The 18,140-nt window shown below is 38.6% G+C and overlaps 1 protein-coding gene across 1 annotated transcript in view; it reads right to left on the reverse strand.

Annotated features, from left to right (window-relative positions):
• LOC111145805 (lysophosphatidic acid receptor 1) overlaps positions 1-17,665 on the reverse strand; it is a 204,408-nt gene extending 186,743 nt beyond the window's left edge. Inside the window, exon 1 of the mRNA XM_022501040.1 lies at positions 17,593-17,665. The gene's annotated coding sequence lies outside the window, so the exon portion shown is untranslated. The remainder of the gene's footprint in view (positions 1-17,592) is intronic.
• Positions 17,666-18,140: the final 475 nt, after the last annotated feature.

The raw sequence follows: 18,140 nt of genomic DNA on the forward strand, positions 1-18,140 counted from the left end.
TCCATTGCAACAGAAAGGAAGGTGGAGTATATGGAGACAGAGGCAAGCTGGTAAACTTGGAAGAAGCCCAAGGATATGGAAGCTCCGTCCTGACTGCAATGGTCTCAGGGAAATGAGAGGCAAGAGTTCCAAAGAAGGGAGAAGGAACTGAGTGGAGAGTGGAGGAGGATTGCTAGGCAGCCCCCCAGGGCCCACTTAAGGTTTACGGTCATAAATTTAAAGTGAGACTAGCCAGCACATTTATGTGGAGTACGATATTAAGAGTTTTCTGTTGAAATACTTTTTTTTTTATTGATTTCTAAGAAAGAAAGGGAAACTACCACTTGTCATTTGGTGCAATGTCAAAGGAGAATAAAATTTCCTGAAATGGCTGCTAAACCACTCCTCCCTTTTCCAACTACTAATCCACACGTGGCTAGCTTTTCCTCATACACTTTCACCAAAAGAACATATCACAACAGAATGACTGCAGCAATGTATGCGAGAATCCAGCTGTCTTCTATTAAGCCAGCCACTAAAAGATCTGCAAAAATGTAAAATAATCACCCTCCTTTCACTAAATGTTTTGTCTTTAAAAATATAGTTTTTAATTAAAATATTCCTTACAGTAACACATACAAGATATAATTATTTTAAGTGAATTAATACATAATTTAAATTTTTACTGTAAAGTACATTGTTTTCATAAAAATATATTATTTATGTGAATATGTAATAGGCTTATTACCGTTCTTTTAAGTGACTTAATAAACAGTTAATAAAATTGTCTTAGTTCTACTTTCTAAATGTGGTAAATTCACCCATAGAAACAAATGCTAATTGGGCTTCTGAATAATTTTTTTTTTAGATTTTTTTAAATTTATTTGACAGACAGAGATCACAAGTAGGCAGAGAGACAGGAAGGGTAGCAGGCTCCCTGCTGAGCAGAGAGCCCGATGTGGGGCTTGATCCCAGGACCCTGGGATCACCACCTGAGCCAAAGGCAGAGGCTTTAACCCACTGAGCCACCCAGGCACCCCTAATTTTTAAGAGTTTGAGGTCATGAGATCCAAACAATTGAGAATTCCCACTCTAGAATATGATACAAGTCAACATGGTTGAAGCCAGCTCACTGGGCAGGTCCTTGGGAAGAGGATAAAGCAGCATTCAGGTTCCCACCATCTACCAGGGCCCATGTTACGTTGTTCATAGCATTGAGGAAACATGAATGGAGAGAGGATCGCACCACAGATTTCAGTTTGTCTACCACCAAAAGGACTAGCTGCTTCAGAGAACTCTGGGCCTGATAAAGAACAACTGCCTTCTCTGAGAGCAAAGTCTTCCTCTCTTATTTGCTCTGGAATGACCTATAAGCTGCCTGTTGGACCAGCCACCAGACAGCCCCTGTGGAAAATGGGCACAGGTGGCTTCCTCTAAGCCTAGTGCACGGTAGATGGGACCAGTCGTGGTGAGACTGAGTGCCCAGCCTGTATGGTTCACACAGGACGGCTGACGGCCAACCTCAGCAGCTCAGCTCAGCAGATCCCCAGCTCAAGTCACACATATCACTTCATTTCATCTTCATCTTTTGGTCTTTAAAATAAAGAATAAACAATGTGTTCATTCCCAGGGTTGCTGAGAAAATCAAGCAAGATTTATGCTGCAAAACACTATGTACCAAAAAGTTGGAACAGTCAGTTAACATGACCGTTACCTCCACCTGACACAGTCGAGAGATCTTTAGGTCACCTATGCTTTCTTAGGTTCATATGTCCTCTTCCTTAGCACTCAATCTCCAGAACTTTTTCCACCTTGGAAACCTGAAACTCTACTGATTAAATAACCACTCCCCATTCCTCTCAAAATTGATTTTGAAGTAATCCTTCCTCTTAAGCTTCCAGAGCCATGATCAGCTAAGCTGATGGGCCACACAGGGGGCCCCAGGAATTTTCTTCACCTTCCCGTTAGCTACTCATCAAGCATGGATTCTACTGAGGACACCACATGACAAGTTCTTTGCAATGCTTTGAGGCTAAAAATATTTTTTTTTCCTCAAAAATCTCACAGTGTATTTTATTTTACAAGTGTGTCAGTAACTGACTCTGGTCATAACATGTGGTTAAGATCTGTACACATGTGGAGGTAGCCTGGAAGAAGCAGCCATCCACCAAACTGAGAGAGGCGTGCAAAGGAAGCATGTGGGGTGTTACTAAAGCTTCATAGAGAAGGTCCTCAAGTTGGGATCTGAAGAACAAGGAGGCAAGAATTCAGTACAAAAGAACAATGGAAAAGTTCCGAAACACAATGGATTCAGTCTAATGTGAGGTAGTTTTAGTCTAATGTTTTCTCATCAATTGTCTAATTCACCAAAGAGGTTTTAAGTTATAAGGATAACAGGCAAGAACTTCAGCAGAGCGGGGGGTGGGGGGGTGGGGTGGTTATGACCATGACAGACCAATGAAGGAGATGATTTTTGCAGAGATTTGGAAATCCTGCCTGTGCAGATAACACCTCTCACTAATATGCACATATCCTTCTAGGGACAAATATTCAGGATAAAAAGAAAAATTATTCTACGTACTATGGAATATGACATAGCCATATAAAGGATGAGGTCATTCCATTTATGACAACATGGGTGGACATATGCTAACTGAAATAAGTCAGACTGAGAAAGACAAATGCCATATGATTTCACTCATATGTGGAGTCAAAAAAGCTCAAGTGAACAAACAAAAAGCAGAATGAGACCAACAGAGAAAAAAACTGATGGTTGCCAGAGGAAAGTGGGTAGGGGGATGGGCAAAATGGGTGAAGGGGAGCGGGAGGTACAGGTTCCAGTTATGGAATGAATACGCCACAGGAATAAAAGGCCATAAGGAATACATGTATCCATGTATTCTGTAATTGCCTCCTGTGGTGACAGATCATGGCTCCACTGTGGTGAGCACGGCATAGCCTACAGACTCGTGGAAACACTGTGTTACACACCTGAAACTAATGTAAATCTCTTTCTGATGTATTTTTAGTTTTTTTGTTTGATTTCAAAGCTTGAGTTCTGTTTACATTGCTAAAAAGCCTACCAATTGTGCAGGGAGGTTTTTCTTTTGAAGTCTGTTCTTTTGCTGTTCAAAACCATTTCTAAAAATCGATCTCTTTGGAAATTATTCCTAAAGCCATATTTACCGACAGCAATCTCAAACATATCTGTTGGACATATGCCAAGTTAAATATTGATTAAGTGTTTAACAACTGATTTACTTTCCTTTCTGCCTAAGTATTCTAAAATGGTGATAGGATTGTTCTACAGCATTCCAAACTTTATACTTATATTCGTATAAATACTTAGTTGAAACTCAGTGCTTTATGGCTTCAGTATAGAAGAGTTATTCCTGCTACAAATTCTATGGATGTTTTTAATAAACAATCAAAATATTTACAGACCCGTAAATTTTAAGATCCTTTCTATCCTGCAACTGTAACAATTGCTTCCACTTTGCTTCAAAAGAAGGGCCCGACAAACTAAAAGGTAAGAGGAAGTCAGGACTGGGACCCATCATGGAGAATTAAATAGTCCCAAGGCTCTAGAAAGCGCTCGCTTGGATACAGAAGTCTAATGGCCTGGGGATGTCTCAACTTCCAAGGCAGAACTCACCTGAGTTCCCTCCTAATTTTCCTGGCTCCTGGGGGCTATTATCCAGAGGCTGCGTGCCACGGAAGAATCCTAAAACCAAGTGAAATAACCCTGAAATGCCATTGTCTTGGCATAGACGTGAAGCCAGGGTAAACATACGGCCCAGGTAAAAACCTACGAGAATTGCCAGCAAGCTTAAACTATGCTCCCCTTCACCCTGATTTTATTTTGCTATGTCGATGGCATCATTTAGCAACAAATTAAATTCAACAAAAAATTGAATAAGGGCAGACACCTGGGTGGCTCACTGGGTTAAGCAGCTGCCTTCGGCTCAGGTCATGATCCCAGGGTTCTGGGATCGAGCCCCACATCAGGCTCCCTGCTCAGCAGGGAGTTTGCTTCTCCCTCTCCCTCTCCCTCTGCCTGCCACTCTGCAGGCTTGTGTTCTCTCTCTGTCTGTCAAATAAATAAATACAATCTTTTAAAAAATGTTGAATAAGGGAAAATTTAAAAATCTACCTGGGAGACCATAGTGATATTTGCTTTTTTGTGTGTATATATATTTGGGGGGCGGGGGACAAAAAAGATGGATGTTTCCCAGATGCTGTGGGCCAGGGGCAAACATCCAGGTGCTTTCAATTACTCGAGAAGCAGGAGAGTCTGTTTGGACAGAGCAACTCCACGTATAATTTAAAATCCATGATTTAGGAAGTTTAATAAGACAAAGGAGAAATGCCCTGCACTAATTTGTTTCATCAGAAAGCTCTCCAATTATGGAGCCTTTAACTAACATGCCAGGAAATCTTATGGTCCACAGGATGCAAAGGGTATAAAAGCCTCATTGGGTTTCTTTTTATTCCATTTCCTCCTTTAGTATCGATTTTTCCATACTTGATTAGTTTTAACCAAAGTAACTATTTTAACATCTCTCTGTCCTGAAATATAAAGTAACACAAATTTTTTTGCAGTGACCGTTTTTCCTTTTTCACCCTGTGATTTTAAAATATTCTTTTCTTTGAGTCAGTTCAGATACTAGTGCATCTGTTTTAAATATAATGCATTTTTGGGTAGATTTTTTTCCTCCCACATTTTTGTTAAGTGATACATCGGCTTTATTGGTTCATCTTGAAATGATATCTGCTTCTTTTAAATATGAAAACATCTATGAGAAATTGAGTATAGTATTCATAATTAAATACTATATTTACGGATATGCATTTGTGGTAAAAGATTTAAAACCTGCGTGAGAACTTCAAGGGACTAACTAGCTCCCAGGAGGGAGGGAGAAGAAAAGATGGGGCTTCCGCTGTATTGGTAACGTTTTATTGCACAGAAAAAAAATTATGTGAAGCAACTATGACATATAATGAGCATCTATTAACTCTCTTAGTGGGGGATAGAGGTCATTTGCTGTTGCCACGGGAACCTTTAGGAATAAAGCTACTGCTGAATTCACATGAACTGTCGCGGCATAAAACATAAGAAGAACGAATATCATCAGATAGAATGTATCATGGTTCTATGGGGAAAAACCTGGCTTTGAATCCCAGCTCGGTCACTTTGTAGATACAACCTAGGATAAGCTGTTGAATCCCTCTGAGCCATAATCTCTCCGTTTGTAAAAAGAGTACAGTGATATTGACTTTGTGGATTATGAAGAATATTATGTAGCTATACATGCAGAGTATAAAACCATGATCAGACTTTCCACTTTGGTTTCTAGATTTATTGAACTTTTTATAAATTTCCGACAAACAAATTTCAACATTCCTCACTGAAACACTTCATAAAGTAATCCAAGCAGCGGGTGCTAGTGTGAATGTGGGTAATGTAATAAATGATCTGAGTACACAGAAGAATTAAAGTAGGATACGGAAAAATGAAACCTTGAGATGGTGCTACTGCGAAAAACTACCCCTTTAAAAATTTTTCATTTTTGTGGAAAAAAAAAAAAGAAGAGGACATCTATGGAACTATCTACACAGAGGGAACCGAAAAGAAAAATTCATCATTGCTTTCACATGTCACATTTACTACTCTTACCCAAGGTTACACAGCTAGTGAGTGGGAGACCTAGGCTTCAAAGCTAAGTTTGGTTTCATTCTCAGAGCCACACATTTCATGATTCTACAAAAGTATTCCATTTCTGGAAGCTAATTCTGACCAACACAGAGGAATCTGTTGGCTAAGGAGAGGTGATTATTCAATACGACTTCACGGAGAGAAGAGCCTATTGGTAAAAAATCTCTAAACCACTTCATCTTTGATTTCTGGAAAATATAAATGTGAGAAAAAAATGTAATTCTAATACATTCCTACACTGAGGAATTTTATTATTGACCCTTATCAAGAGGGAGATTAAAAAACAAATCAGGGATTACTACAACCATTATAGTCACATAAAATGAATTGTGGTAAATGAACCTCATTTCTCTTTTAACAGATTTATGATAGGCTGATCAGGAAAAAGACAGTAGAAAAGAGTTATCTGTGCTTTAGCAGGGCTCTGGACTAAATCTCCCATTCAATCACTCAGTACACAATTACTAAATCCTAGACCTGGCGGACATCCGCCCTGACATTTAAACACCCTACCCCATCCATGCTTCCTACAGCACACTTGTCAGAATCTGTTCACGTGTTTTCAATGGTGCCCATCAGTGTGTTTCCACCATCCATTCCTTGGATTAACCGACTCCTGCTCATCCTTTGAGATTCAGGAATCAGTGCTTCCAGGAAGCCTTCCCCAATGCCCCTTCCCCTGAAGCAGTCCCTCACACACTGCAGTGCTGTGTACAACCCAAGTTTCTTGTGCACAAATTTATCCAAGCACCTATCCCACTGCTTTGAAACTGTTGGCTTACTTGCTTGTCTTACTCTTTGGATTTTAATTATCCTACCAGCAGGAACTCTGTTCTCTCTCTGTTGCCGGCATAAATTAAGTGTCTGATAAATACTGTTTGGAAGAAAAATGTATTCAACAGTATTGGAAGTGGTACCAGAATTGACACATTAAATATGCATAAGCCTTCTTCCCTTTTAGTGGTCAATTTCTACATTTATTCAAGAGAGTTTCTTTTGTGCTTGTCCTGATGTGACTATCAGACAGCTGCTCACTTTTGGGTGTTCCTCTAGGTCTCCTTACCCATGTAAGTTACAGACAAACTTCTTTCCTCTTCGGGTTGCTCAAAAATTAACTGTGGAATCAGAACAGACTCAGACAGAAAGCAGCTGCGTGCATTTCCATAAAACAAACAAATAGCAAAGTCTAAATCCATAGGAAGCAATTTCCTAATTGTCTCCATGATTAGGTAAGAGCAACTGTACGTGCTTTACCTCTTTACACTGATCTTTATATTAATCAACACCAACCATTTCGTTTCAGAGATAAGAAAGCAGAGGTGACGGGAGGAGACGTGAATGGCTATATGCAGTATTTTAGGGCAAGATCTGGAGCCCAAGGCTCTGCTCTCAGGCCAGGCAGGTTACATTTTCATATTCATAACTTGGTGCCTCTGAGTCACAGTTTCTTCCCTAAGGCAGCATCCCAGCAGGGTCCCAGAAGGATCTCTATCACCTTTAGGTTATATCAGGCAGTTTGAAATGTCAAAACATTTTCAAGTATTAAAGGGGGAATAGGGTTTGGATCTCCACCTAAATATATTATACGCGCTTCATGTCCCTCAGCACAACTTGTCTGCTCAAATGCACAAGGTAAGATAGCCCAGAGGGTTGAGGTAGCTTTTTATTTGATTTGATCTGATTGCTTTCTTTCACTAGAAAAGAGTTATCTTCTCTGAGTCATTGCTGAATCACTCAAAACCTGGCCCCCCTGATCAGCAGACTCCCATCCAATGGACAGCATTTCAAATCTCAGAAGAACCACAACTATTCCAAGATACTCAGCACCCAGACCCGGTGAAGACTTGGATTCTAAAACCACTGACCTGCGACTGGGATGCCGGCCTACCTGAAATTCCTTGTGGCAAGTGACTCAAGAGGACCAAGATACAAGGCTTTATAAGGGTAACGGGAATTAGGGAAATTATATAAAAAGCAGATTTTTTTTTTTTTTGTCTATTTCTATTCTCCATTTCTAGTGGATTGTTCAATGTTGCAAAGAGAGTTTGAGTCTCCTCCTATTGGAGTTCAGCACCCCAATCTTCTCATTTGAAACTGGCATCTCCTTCATGAAAGAAGTACAAGCCATGGGACAGCCGAGACAGTAGAAGAACACCAGCATCACTGGCTGGTCAGTAACATCCACTTAAAAGGAGTCATGGCGGACCTGGGACAGTTAGGAGTTCAAAATAACTAAACCTTGCCTGATTTTTTTAAAGGTCTATAAAATACTTCCTGCTTACAAATGACATCTGGCCAGCAGTTCCCCATTTAGCTTATCTGGTTCTTACTAGAAAGGCACTGGGGAAAAGGTAGAAACAGATCACGAACCAAAACTAAATCAAGGAAGTACCTTCGCATTTAGATTCCTTCTTTCGTCTGCCTGGAAACGCACAGGATTTTTTTGTCCTCCATTTTTATCATCAGAAGTGTTTCCAGAATGTGTTTGACCTTATGCTTCTCTCAGTGAATTTCGCTCAGGAACAGGTTTCCATCTTGTGGTTGAATTGTTCCCGCTGTTCCATTTGTCTGGGGCTCTTCTACAGGATCACAGGCTTCACCTGTGAGAAATCTCTGGTTGGTCTTCCACGGCTCTCATTTTCTTTCTCCTCGTCATCCTTTTCTTGTACTGCAGGAACATGTCCATTGTGTATTGATTGTACTTTATTGATGAGATTTTCCATGGTCCCAATCCTCCCCCTTTCTCCTTATTTGTAGGATTTAAGATGTTTTTAGATTCTTTGTGGTCATTCTTTATCTTACCTGATAACTTCACATATGCCCACTGCCCACAAAAATGCCAGAAGACACTCAGTGATTACGTCCAAATGATAAAAACCAAATTGCCTATCATGAGTGGAGGCAAGAAATTCATACTTCCAAATATATAAACAATTAGAAAGCATACCATCCAGGTGCAGTTTTTAGAAAAATTCAGATTAATATCTACCTCCATGTGATTTCTGTACAAAGAGCTAACACAAGGGAAAAAAAGAAGCAAAATACTGGGAGGGGGCACACAGTTTCATGTTCAACTCTCTGATAATCAGAGAACAGGATAAAAAATTTCAAGACAATCACTCATAATATTCCAAAGCACTGCAAAGTTAAAAGCAAAGAAAACACAGTCCATAGAGCAAAAGATAGAAAATGAAGGGAAAAAGACAAATGGGAAAGCAAAGAAAATGCCAGAAATAAGAAAAAATAAACTAACTATAATAAATGTAAATCAAATCACTTTCCCTAGGAAATAAAAAAGTCTCTCAGATGTGTCAGAAAATGAAGTTCTGCTCTATTCCATTTCTACAAAATAAATTCAAAGCAAAAATAATACAAAAATGGCTATAAAAAAGTCAGTGATATAAAGCTAATATCTGACAAAAATAAAGCAATGATCACAATATAATATCAGATAAATTTTAATTAAAGGAAAAGCATGAATTGGGTCTAAGAAGGCAATTCATATTAATAAGAGATTTATTTAAAATGAGTAAATATGGGCACCTGGGTGGCTCAGTGGGTTAAAGCCTCTGCCTTCGGCTCAGGTCATGATCCCAGAGTCCTGGGATCAAGCACCTGGGATCTGCTCAGCAGGGAGCAGGGAGCCTGCTTCCTCCTGCCTCTCTGCCTACTTGTGATCTCTGCCTGTCAAATAAATAAATAAATAAATAAATAAATCTTTAAAATGAGTAAATAATATTCATGACTGTTTTTATACATTTCAATAAAACATAAAAAAACTAACAGTAGAATAACAGTTATTGAAAAATGTTAGCACTATTTTGGTCATTCTACTAAAAACTTTTAACAGACTGTTATTATTGATTGTGATCAATATATGGCACTTGAGGTATTCAGGTACATGATTTTTTTAGTCTACATGAATAGAAGTTCCTGAAGAATTCTCGAATCAGCTGAGGGGGTAGCCTTGAACAAGCTCAGTCTCGTGGGTCTGAGAGAAACAGTGACCAGATGGTTTAGGAGCCTAAAGAATTATGTGATCAAATATTCATGCTGGTCTAAAGTATATGCTGTATCCTGTAAGATAATTTCCCAGCCGGGCAGGGTTTTGTCTCCCAACTCCCGTTATTAGGTCATTCACTGTTTCTAGGATGAGGTACATAGTAATACCAGTGAATTGCTTGGGCACATATCTTTGAAGCTTCTTCACGATTCCCAGCCAGATGAAATGTTGTTTGGAATACCATGACAATGGACAGGCCCGTTTGTAAATCCACAGAGCAGTGCTGTCAGGGCGAGGCACATCCCTTTCTGGAATTTGCATGTATATCTTTAAAAATAAGTTGCCGTACCCTCCATAATGGTGATGGCAGGTCGTGTTGGAAATGGTGCCATATCAGGGTTTAAGTATTGGTCTCCTTCGTTGACAAGGTAGACCATCATCAGGGTAACCACCAAATAAATCTTGGTAAGCGGAAATCTACATTTCTGAGTCCATGCATAACCTCCATCCTTGCCAGTATGATCACTTTGTACAAAAGCCCACCAAATAAACCATTTGGGGGAAAGAAACTGTCTGATATTCAAAGGATGGGTCATCTTGTCCACCTGGTTGTTGAGATATTCCTCTACAGCAGGTGCCACCTGATGAGATACAAATATCTCCACAGTCTTTGGCCATTCTGTGAGGTCCATCCACGTATTTCATATAACCAATCCTCTTCTTTCTAAGTCCCAGACCTGCTGGGACTTAGAGTTTATTTCCCACCGTCTGGCAGGCATATATCTCACTAATCACCATGGAATGTGTTAATTTTCTCCAGCAGAAACATCACATTTGCAATAGCAGCTGCAATCAGAGAGACCACTGATGGTGAGTTCCGTAATCCACGTTAGTAATGCCACTACGTATAGCATCTTACCATCTTCTCATTGCCCGGTACACTCAAGCTGAGAAGTTATTTTCCCTAAGTAAGATAGCAATCTTGCTCAAGAACTCCCATGCTGAAAGTTTGACTCTGGGGCTACTTTTTGTGCCAAATACCCAAGTCCCAATAGTAAACAGAATTCTCCCCAGTAACTCAAATTAGGAGACTTTAATGAAAACGCCATTACAAATATATGGGCAGTATTAATGAATGTTGAGGTACCTTGAAATTAACACCACTCGGCTTGAGAGACAAGGGAAGGAAACAGTGTTACTGGATCCCAGTGAGCAGAGTCACCATCAGAGAGCTGTACTCATGGACAGTCACAGCTACTGCCAAAGACGTAGCACTGAAGCAGGAAGAATCCAGGAATAAATATTCTGATATCTCTCACATACCACCACTGATCTCCATCAGCTTAATCTGGTTGTAAGTCAGATAATGAATCCTGGGTGATATACTGGGAAGATATCAGGCTTCTGGGGTAAACAAGAATGCAGAGAGGGTAGATAATGGGTATGGGAGTGGGGAGGCAGAATCATCAGTACAGAAATGCATGAACAAAAAAAGCTTATGTGACCATGCGTTCAGATAACAAGGACTAAACTAATGATCTACTTAGAATGTGTAGCATTTATTGCATGAAGATATGTCTACAAATTATTTTTATAATGATTTATAGTCAACATATATATACTATAAATATAAATTTACACACACACACACACACACACACACACACACACTGTTCGGACAGCCCAACTCATAGCTTTTCTAAGAATTACCCCCTTCTTTTTCACCCGTCCATCTATATGGTCTGAAGCGCTGAGTAAGCCAGTAAAGGTAGGGTCAAGAATAATGCAGATGTATAGTGAAAACATGGGAGAAAATGGAGAAAGAAGATGTATAAAGCACCTCTTTACCAGTCTATTCCTGAAACACAGTATCATATTGCCCTTGAATCCTATACGATTCCCTAGAATCCTTCAAACAAATCTACCTACAGTTGACCCATGAACAACATGGGTTTGAACAGCACAGGTCCACTCACGTGAATTTTTTCAATAAATACAGTAAAGTATGGTAAATATTTTCTCTTCCTTATGATTTTCTTAATAACTTTTTTTCCTCCAACATACTTTACTGTAAGACTATAGTACATACTATATACAACATACAAAATATGTATCTATTGGCTCTTTGTGTTATCAGTAGGTTTCCAGTCAACAGCAGGCTATTAATACTTAAGTATTGAAGGAATCAAGTCACCACAGATTTCTGACTGCATGGGGGGTGCAGCAGGGGTCACCACACCTAACTCCTACGTTATTCAAGGATCAACTGCATTTTGCTTAAGTTAGAATTTGGTTTCCGTTACTTAGAATCCTAACTAATAGACCATCATTATGAATGCAAGGCTAGATATAACACAACTTTAAACATTAATATAGGGACACCTGGGTGGCTCAGTTGGTTAAGCCGCTGCCTTCGGCTCAGGTCATGATCCCAGGGTCCTGGGATCGAGTTCCGCATCGGGTTCCTTGCTCAGTGGGGAGCCTGCTTCTCTCTCTGCCTCTGCCTGCCGCTCTGCCTGCTGTGTTCTCTCTCTCTCTCTGACAAATAAATAAATAAAATCTTTAAACATTAATATATCGTGTCAATTTGAGCTTATAGCAATGTTTCCTTCTCAATCTCAGGTGATTCTTTTTGAAAAATATGAGAAATTAATGAAAAGAAAAAGAAATATTACATGTATTGATTGAATGGAAAAGAGTCACAGAAAAGAAATTGGGGGATGAGTGTGTCCCAGTTTTTCTACTACAAAAGCAGAAAACCCATTAAATCTACGTAAGCAATTCTAGAAATGTATTACTGCAATCGCACATGAACTTTGGTGTAGAACATAGATAATCTTTGAATTATCTGAATTCCTAAAGGGCAGAGTGTTTGACTCACAACCAGTTTGATTTCACTTTGTCGATGTACTCACATTTCAGAAATTGCCAGAGACATTTTCTGTTCTCAAACCCCACGAACACCAGCAGCTTCTGAAAGTCTATATACTCCCCACTGGGGAAACACAAATAAAACAGATATTCTTTTTTTTTTTTTATCTTTTTTTTAAGATTTTTAATTTACTTATTTGACAGAGAGATGGAGCACAAGTAGGTAGAGAGGCAGGCAGAGGGAGAGAGAAAAGCAGATTCTCCGCAGAGCAGGGAGCACTACGTGGGGCTCCATCCCAGAACCCAGGGATCGTGACCCAAGCCAAAGGCAGCCACTTAACTGACTGAGCCACCCAGGCGCCCCGAAGAAGCAGGCTACCTGGAAGCAGGGAGCCCGACATGGGGCTCGATCCCAGGACCCTGGGATCATGACCTGAGCCGAAGGCAGACGTTAACGGACTGAGCCACCCAGGCACCCCTAGATATTCTTAAGGGAAAGAAGGTTTCGAGAAAATGACTTTTCAATGCAGTTTGAATCCATAAGCTTCCTCTGCTAAAATTCCCCATCTCAAATTTCTATATCAAGGTCTTAGCTTAAAACACTTATCAAAAAAATAAATATCCTCAAGAAAATAACATCATCCTAATGTTCTCTCCTAAATTCAAGCTTACTTCAGGAAAAGAAACTTAACTTAATGTCAGAATTAGCCATAGAAAATTCGGACTGGGTATATGTTGAAAACATCATTAGACTCTAATCCTGACCCAAGAAAGGTTAAAATGGTTTTGCTTGGTTGATTGTGTTTAATTAGTAGAGGAATGTTTGTTCTCCCTCTGTATGGCTATCATAAAACACATTGATCATTGTCTGTAGCCATTTGGTTTTACTGTTTATATTTGAGAGATGTTGCAATGTTGAACAGGGAAGTCTCTGTCATAGGGGGGAAATGATTTGGACCATAAATGGTTGTTTACAAATAAAGCCAGCTTATTCATCTGTTTTCCGTTTATGTTGCTAATTATCAGACCTAAATGAGTGTTTTCATTTAGACATTTCCTGATTCTCAAAGTCTCCTTCAGGCAGATTTTGAATACCAGGGGATTTATTTTTCACCAACCATCACAAGCAAATATTTAGCCTAATTTCCCCAAACTTATTATTGCATTGTGATTCCTGCCACCTTATCTTTCCCTAATCTCATGGAATGAACATAAAAATAAGGACATTTTAAATCCAATGGAACCAACCCTGGATATTTTCATGTGCTAAACCTGAGCTAGTCATTCAGAATGCAAAAAAATGAATACAATTCCTGGTCTATCTGGAGAGGAAAGGAAAACAGAAGATACACAAGTGTTGGCCTCTATCCTCCATAAAGTCAAAGCAGTTGTTAAGAGTAGAGGGTAATAGGGAAGAAAGGAAGATTCAAGGGAAAGGACATAAAGAAAGGAGCAAAATTTGGGATTTGCCATAAAACAAGGGCAAGCATTAACTGAGTATTCTGTGCCAGGCAAGGGATACATTGCTTCAATATACATTGTTATTTTAATCCTTAAAATAATCTTTTGATGTAGGTACCACTGTTCTCATTTTAGAGACTAAGTAATGGAAAATCAGGGAGGTTAAATGACTTACCCACAGTCATACAGACTAGTAACTTGTAGAATCAGAATACAACCTGCTATTTATAAAAGTAATTGACTAGAAAGAAGCAAAGAATTGCTGAATGGCAGTAAGTGCCATGTTCGATTTAACATCAATGGACTTAGAGTAATACAAACTTGATTTTTTTTTTCCAGCAAGGCTTGGCAACTCAAGAAAAAGAATGCAGAAAGCTAATTGTTGAAGTCATCTAGGATCGGCTGAGGATTGACCTGGTTGTGGTGGGTAAACCATAGTCGTGGCAAAGGACCTGAATGTACTGAAGAGTCCTGTGGAAATGGATATTAGGTTAAAAAGGGGAGAGGTGCGCCTGGCTAACTCAGTAATAGAGCAGATGACTCTTGATCTCTGGGTCGTGAGTACAAGCCCTACACTGAGTGCAGTGTAGGGCTTGTACTCTTTTTTTTTTTTAAATGTGTAGTGTTAATGACATTAACATTTTTTCCTCTTTTCTTTCTTTTGCAGGGTGCAGAGGGAGAGAGAGAATTTCAAGCAGGCTCCATGCCCAGCACAGGGCCCAACACAGGGCTCAGTCCTACAACCCTGAGTTCATGACCTGAGCCGAAATCAAGAGCTCGATACACAACTGACTAAGCCACTTGGAAAAACATTTTTAAAAAGAAGTTCAAGATTTGATCACTGGAAATTACAGCATATCATTGAAATAAGTTAAGACCTAAATGAAAGGGAAGACATCCCATATTCATGGATTGGAAGATTTAAAATTGTTAGATAGAAATTCTCTACCAATTGATTTATAGGGTCAATGAAATCCCTAACATAATCCCAGCTGCCTTTTATTTTTGCAGAAATTAATAAGATGATCATATGAAAATTCTAAGAACTCAGAATAACCAAAACATTATAAAAGTAGTACAACATTGGTGGACCCACACTTCCCAATTTTAAAACTTACCACAAAGCCATAGTAATCAAAACTGTATGGCACTTGCATTGAAATAGACATATAAATCAATAGAAAAGAGAGTCTAGAAATAAATCCATACATTTATGGCCAAATTATTTTTGATGAGTGCCATGACAGTTCAATGTAAAAGAATAAACTTTTCAATAAATCTTGCTAAAATAATTATCTATTCATGCACAAAAGATTGAATTTAGACCACTACTTTACGTCACATCAAAAATAACTCAAAACAGATCAAAGACCTCCATCTCAGAGCTAAAACTATAAAACTCTTATTAGATTAGGCAATGATTTCTTAGCTACAACACTAAAAGATCAAACATCACAAGAAAAAAAACATGTAAATTATATTTCATAAAAATTTAAGACATATGTGCTTCGAAAGACACTAGCAAGAAAGTGAAAAAATCCACAGAATGGGAGAAAACATTTGTGAATCATATACCTGATAAGAGACTTATATCCAGGATATGTAAACCACTCTCATAACTCAACAAATAACCCAAATGAAAAATGGACTAAGGACTTAAACAGACATTTCTCTAAAGATAACAAACAGGCCAAAAGCACATGGAAATATGCTCAATGTCATTAGCCATCAGGAAATGCAAATAAAAACCATAAGGAGATACCACTTCACATCCAATAGGATGGCTATAATAAAAAAACATAGGGGCACCTGGGTGGCTCAGTGGGTTAAAGCCTCTGCCTTTGGCTCAGGTCGTGATCCCAGAGTCCTGGGATCGAGCCCTGCATCGGGCTTTCTGCTTGGCAGGGATCTTGCTCTCCCCATCTCTGCCTGCCTCACTGCCTACTTCTGATCTCTGTCAAATAAACAAATAAAATCTTTTTAAAAAAATACACAATAACAAGTGAAGATACAGAAAAATTAGAACCCTTGCATATTGCTGGTAGGATTGTAAAATGGTGTAGCCACTTTAGAAAATAATTTGGCAGTTCTTTGAGAATTTAATCATATGACCCAGCAATTCTACTCCTAGGTATATGACAAGAAAATTTAAAATATATGTTCACACAAAAAACTTCTGCATATAATGTTTATAGCAGATTTATTCATAATAGCTCAAAGGTGTAAATCATCCAAAATCCATCAACTGACAAATGGATAAACAAAATGTGGTTTTACACACAATAGACTATTATTTGGCCATAAAAAGAGATGAAGTACTAGTACATGCCTCAACATGGATGAACCTTGAGAACATTATGCTCAGTGAGATAGAGAGTATCTTTTAGGGAAATGAAAATGCTTTAGAATTAATGGTGATGTTTGTATAACTCTCTGAGTATATTAAAATCCACTGAATTATACATAATTTATTGCAGGTAAATTTAATGTTATTTGAATCATATCTCAATTTTACAACTGAAGAACGCTGTGGAAAGATGAAATATAAAGGTCGTTTTATTTGGAACAGGAAAACTCCCTAAATTAACCCATAAATTCCATACAGATCCAATCAAAATCTTTTTTTTTTTTTTTTTTTTTTTTTTAGATTTTATTTATTTATTTGACAGACAGAGATCACAAGCAGGCAGAGAGGCAGGCAGAGAGGCAGGCAGAGAGACAGGAGGAAGCAGGCTCCCTGCTGAGCAGAGAGCCCGATGCGGGACTCGATCCCAGGACTCCGAGATCATGACCTGAGCCGAAGGCAGCGGCTTAACCCACTGAGCCACCCAGGCGCCCAGATCCAATCAAAATCTTAATGGAACTTTTTTCACCTGACAAAATGATTATACATTTCTTGAGAAAATAAACATGAAAGAATTCAACTTTAGAAATCTGGAAAATAGTGTAAAACGTAAGCCAGTTGACATTGTCTTAGTGCTTCTAGATATTATTTCTATGTGCTAAAATACTACAATGCCTAAAAGCATATGCAGTGAGAAAATTTCAATATTTAATTATTAAAATAATGCAAATATATTACTTTTATAATAATAAAATTAAAAAATTAAGCAAAAAAGGCAAATTAAAAAATAAATAACCTATGCTGCTCCTTTTCCAGTGTTAGTTTATTCTATTTTAGGATAAAAATCTCTTTGATATATCTTCATATGCTTGATTTTAAGTTGCTTTTTCAGCCTTGTTGATTTTCTCTGAATATAGATTAATTTATGAATAACCTCCCTAGAGTTTGGCACCTAACCCAAATACATTTAATGTGGACTGATTGGCACACAATAAATGCTTATTTTCTTGGTTATTCTGGTTACTTCATTTACATGAATGTATCCTAAAATCATATTAGCCCTTTGGAGCAGTTAATGCACAAAGCTTACTGATAACTGAGTCAAAGACTAGTGCCTAAAGCTCCGAGACTTGTTCATAATCAGTGCTGCTAAGTCAAAACTATCTTTATCATCTCATCCCTCACGCAGTGGTATTGGAATAAAGCATAAAACGTTACCTTAATTCCATCAAACTTCATCTTGATCTATTGTTCCAGTTCTTTGTATTTGATGCAATTTTTTAAGGTATTCATGAACTCCACCAGCTCTGTGATATCTGAAAATTTGTAAGGAACAATCCTTAGGTCATCATCAAAGTCACTGATGAAAAGAATTACTAGGACATCTTGGGGCACAGAAGTTATACATAATGTGAAACCTCCTTATGCATTAATTAATTCCCATCATGTTTCTAGCATCTAGCCCATAGGCACTCAGACCTTAGTGTACCTAAGAGTCAGCTGGGTAGCTTACAAATTCTCTGGACTCACCTGTAGGGATTCTGATTCAATAGGTCTAATATCCACAGAACTACTTTTAGGTTTACCAAAGACTACATTTCTCTTTTCTGATTATTAGCATATTGGAGAGGTCATGTCATACGTGTCGCTGAAGGCAAGATGCAGTGACCTCACCCTCCAGCCTGGCTCCATGTTAAAGAAGAGAATGAAGTTAAGGTGCAAGAAAGTCCATGTTGCTTTCTTGTGAACAATGCTGCCTATGCATT

Source organism: Enhydra lutris, unplaced genomic scaffold (assembly GCF_002288905.1).
Source record: "Enhydra lutris kenyoni isolate GAN:26980312 unplaced genomic scaffold, ASM228890v2 scaffoldscaffold13, whole genome shotgun sequence".
Classification (NCBI taxonomy): Eukaryota; Metazoa; Chordata; class Mammalia; order Carnivora; family Mustelidae; genus Enhydra; species Enhydra lutris.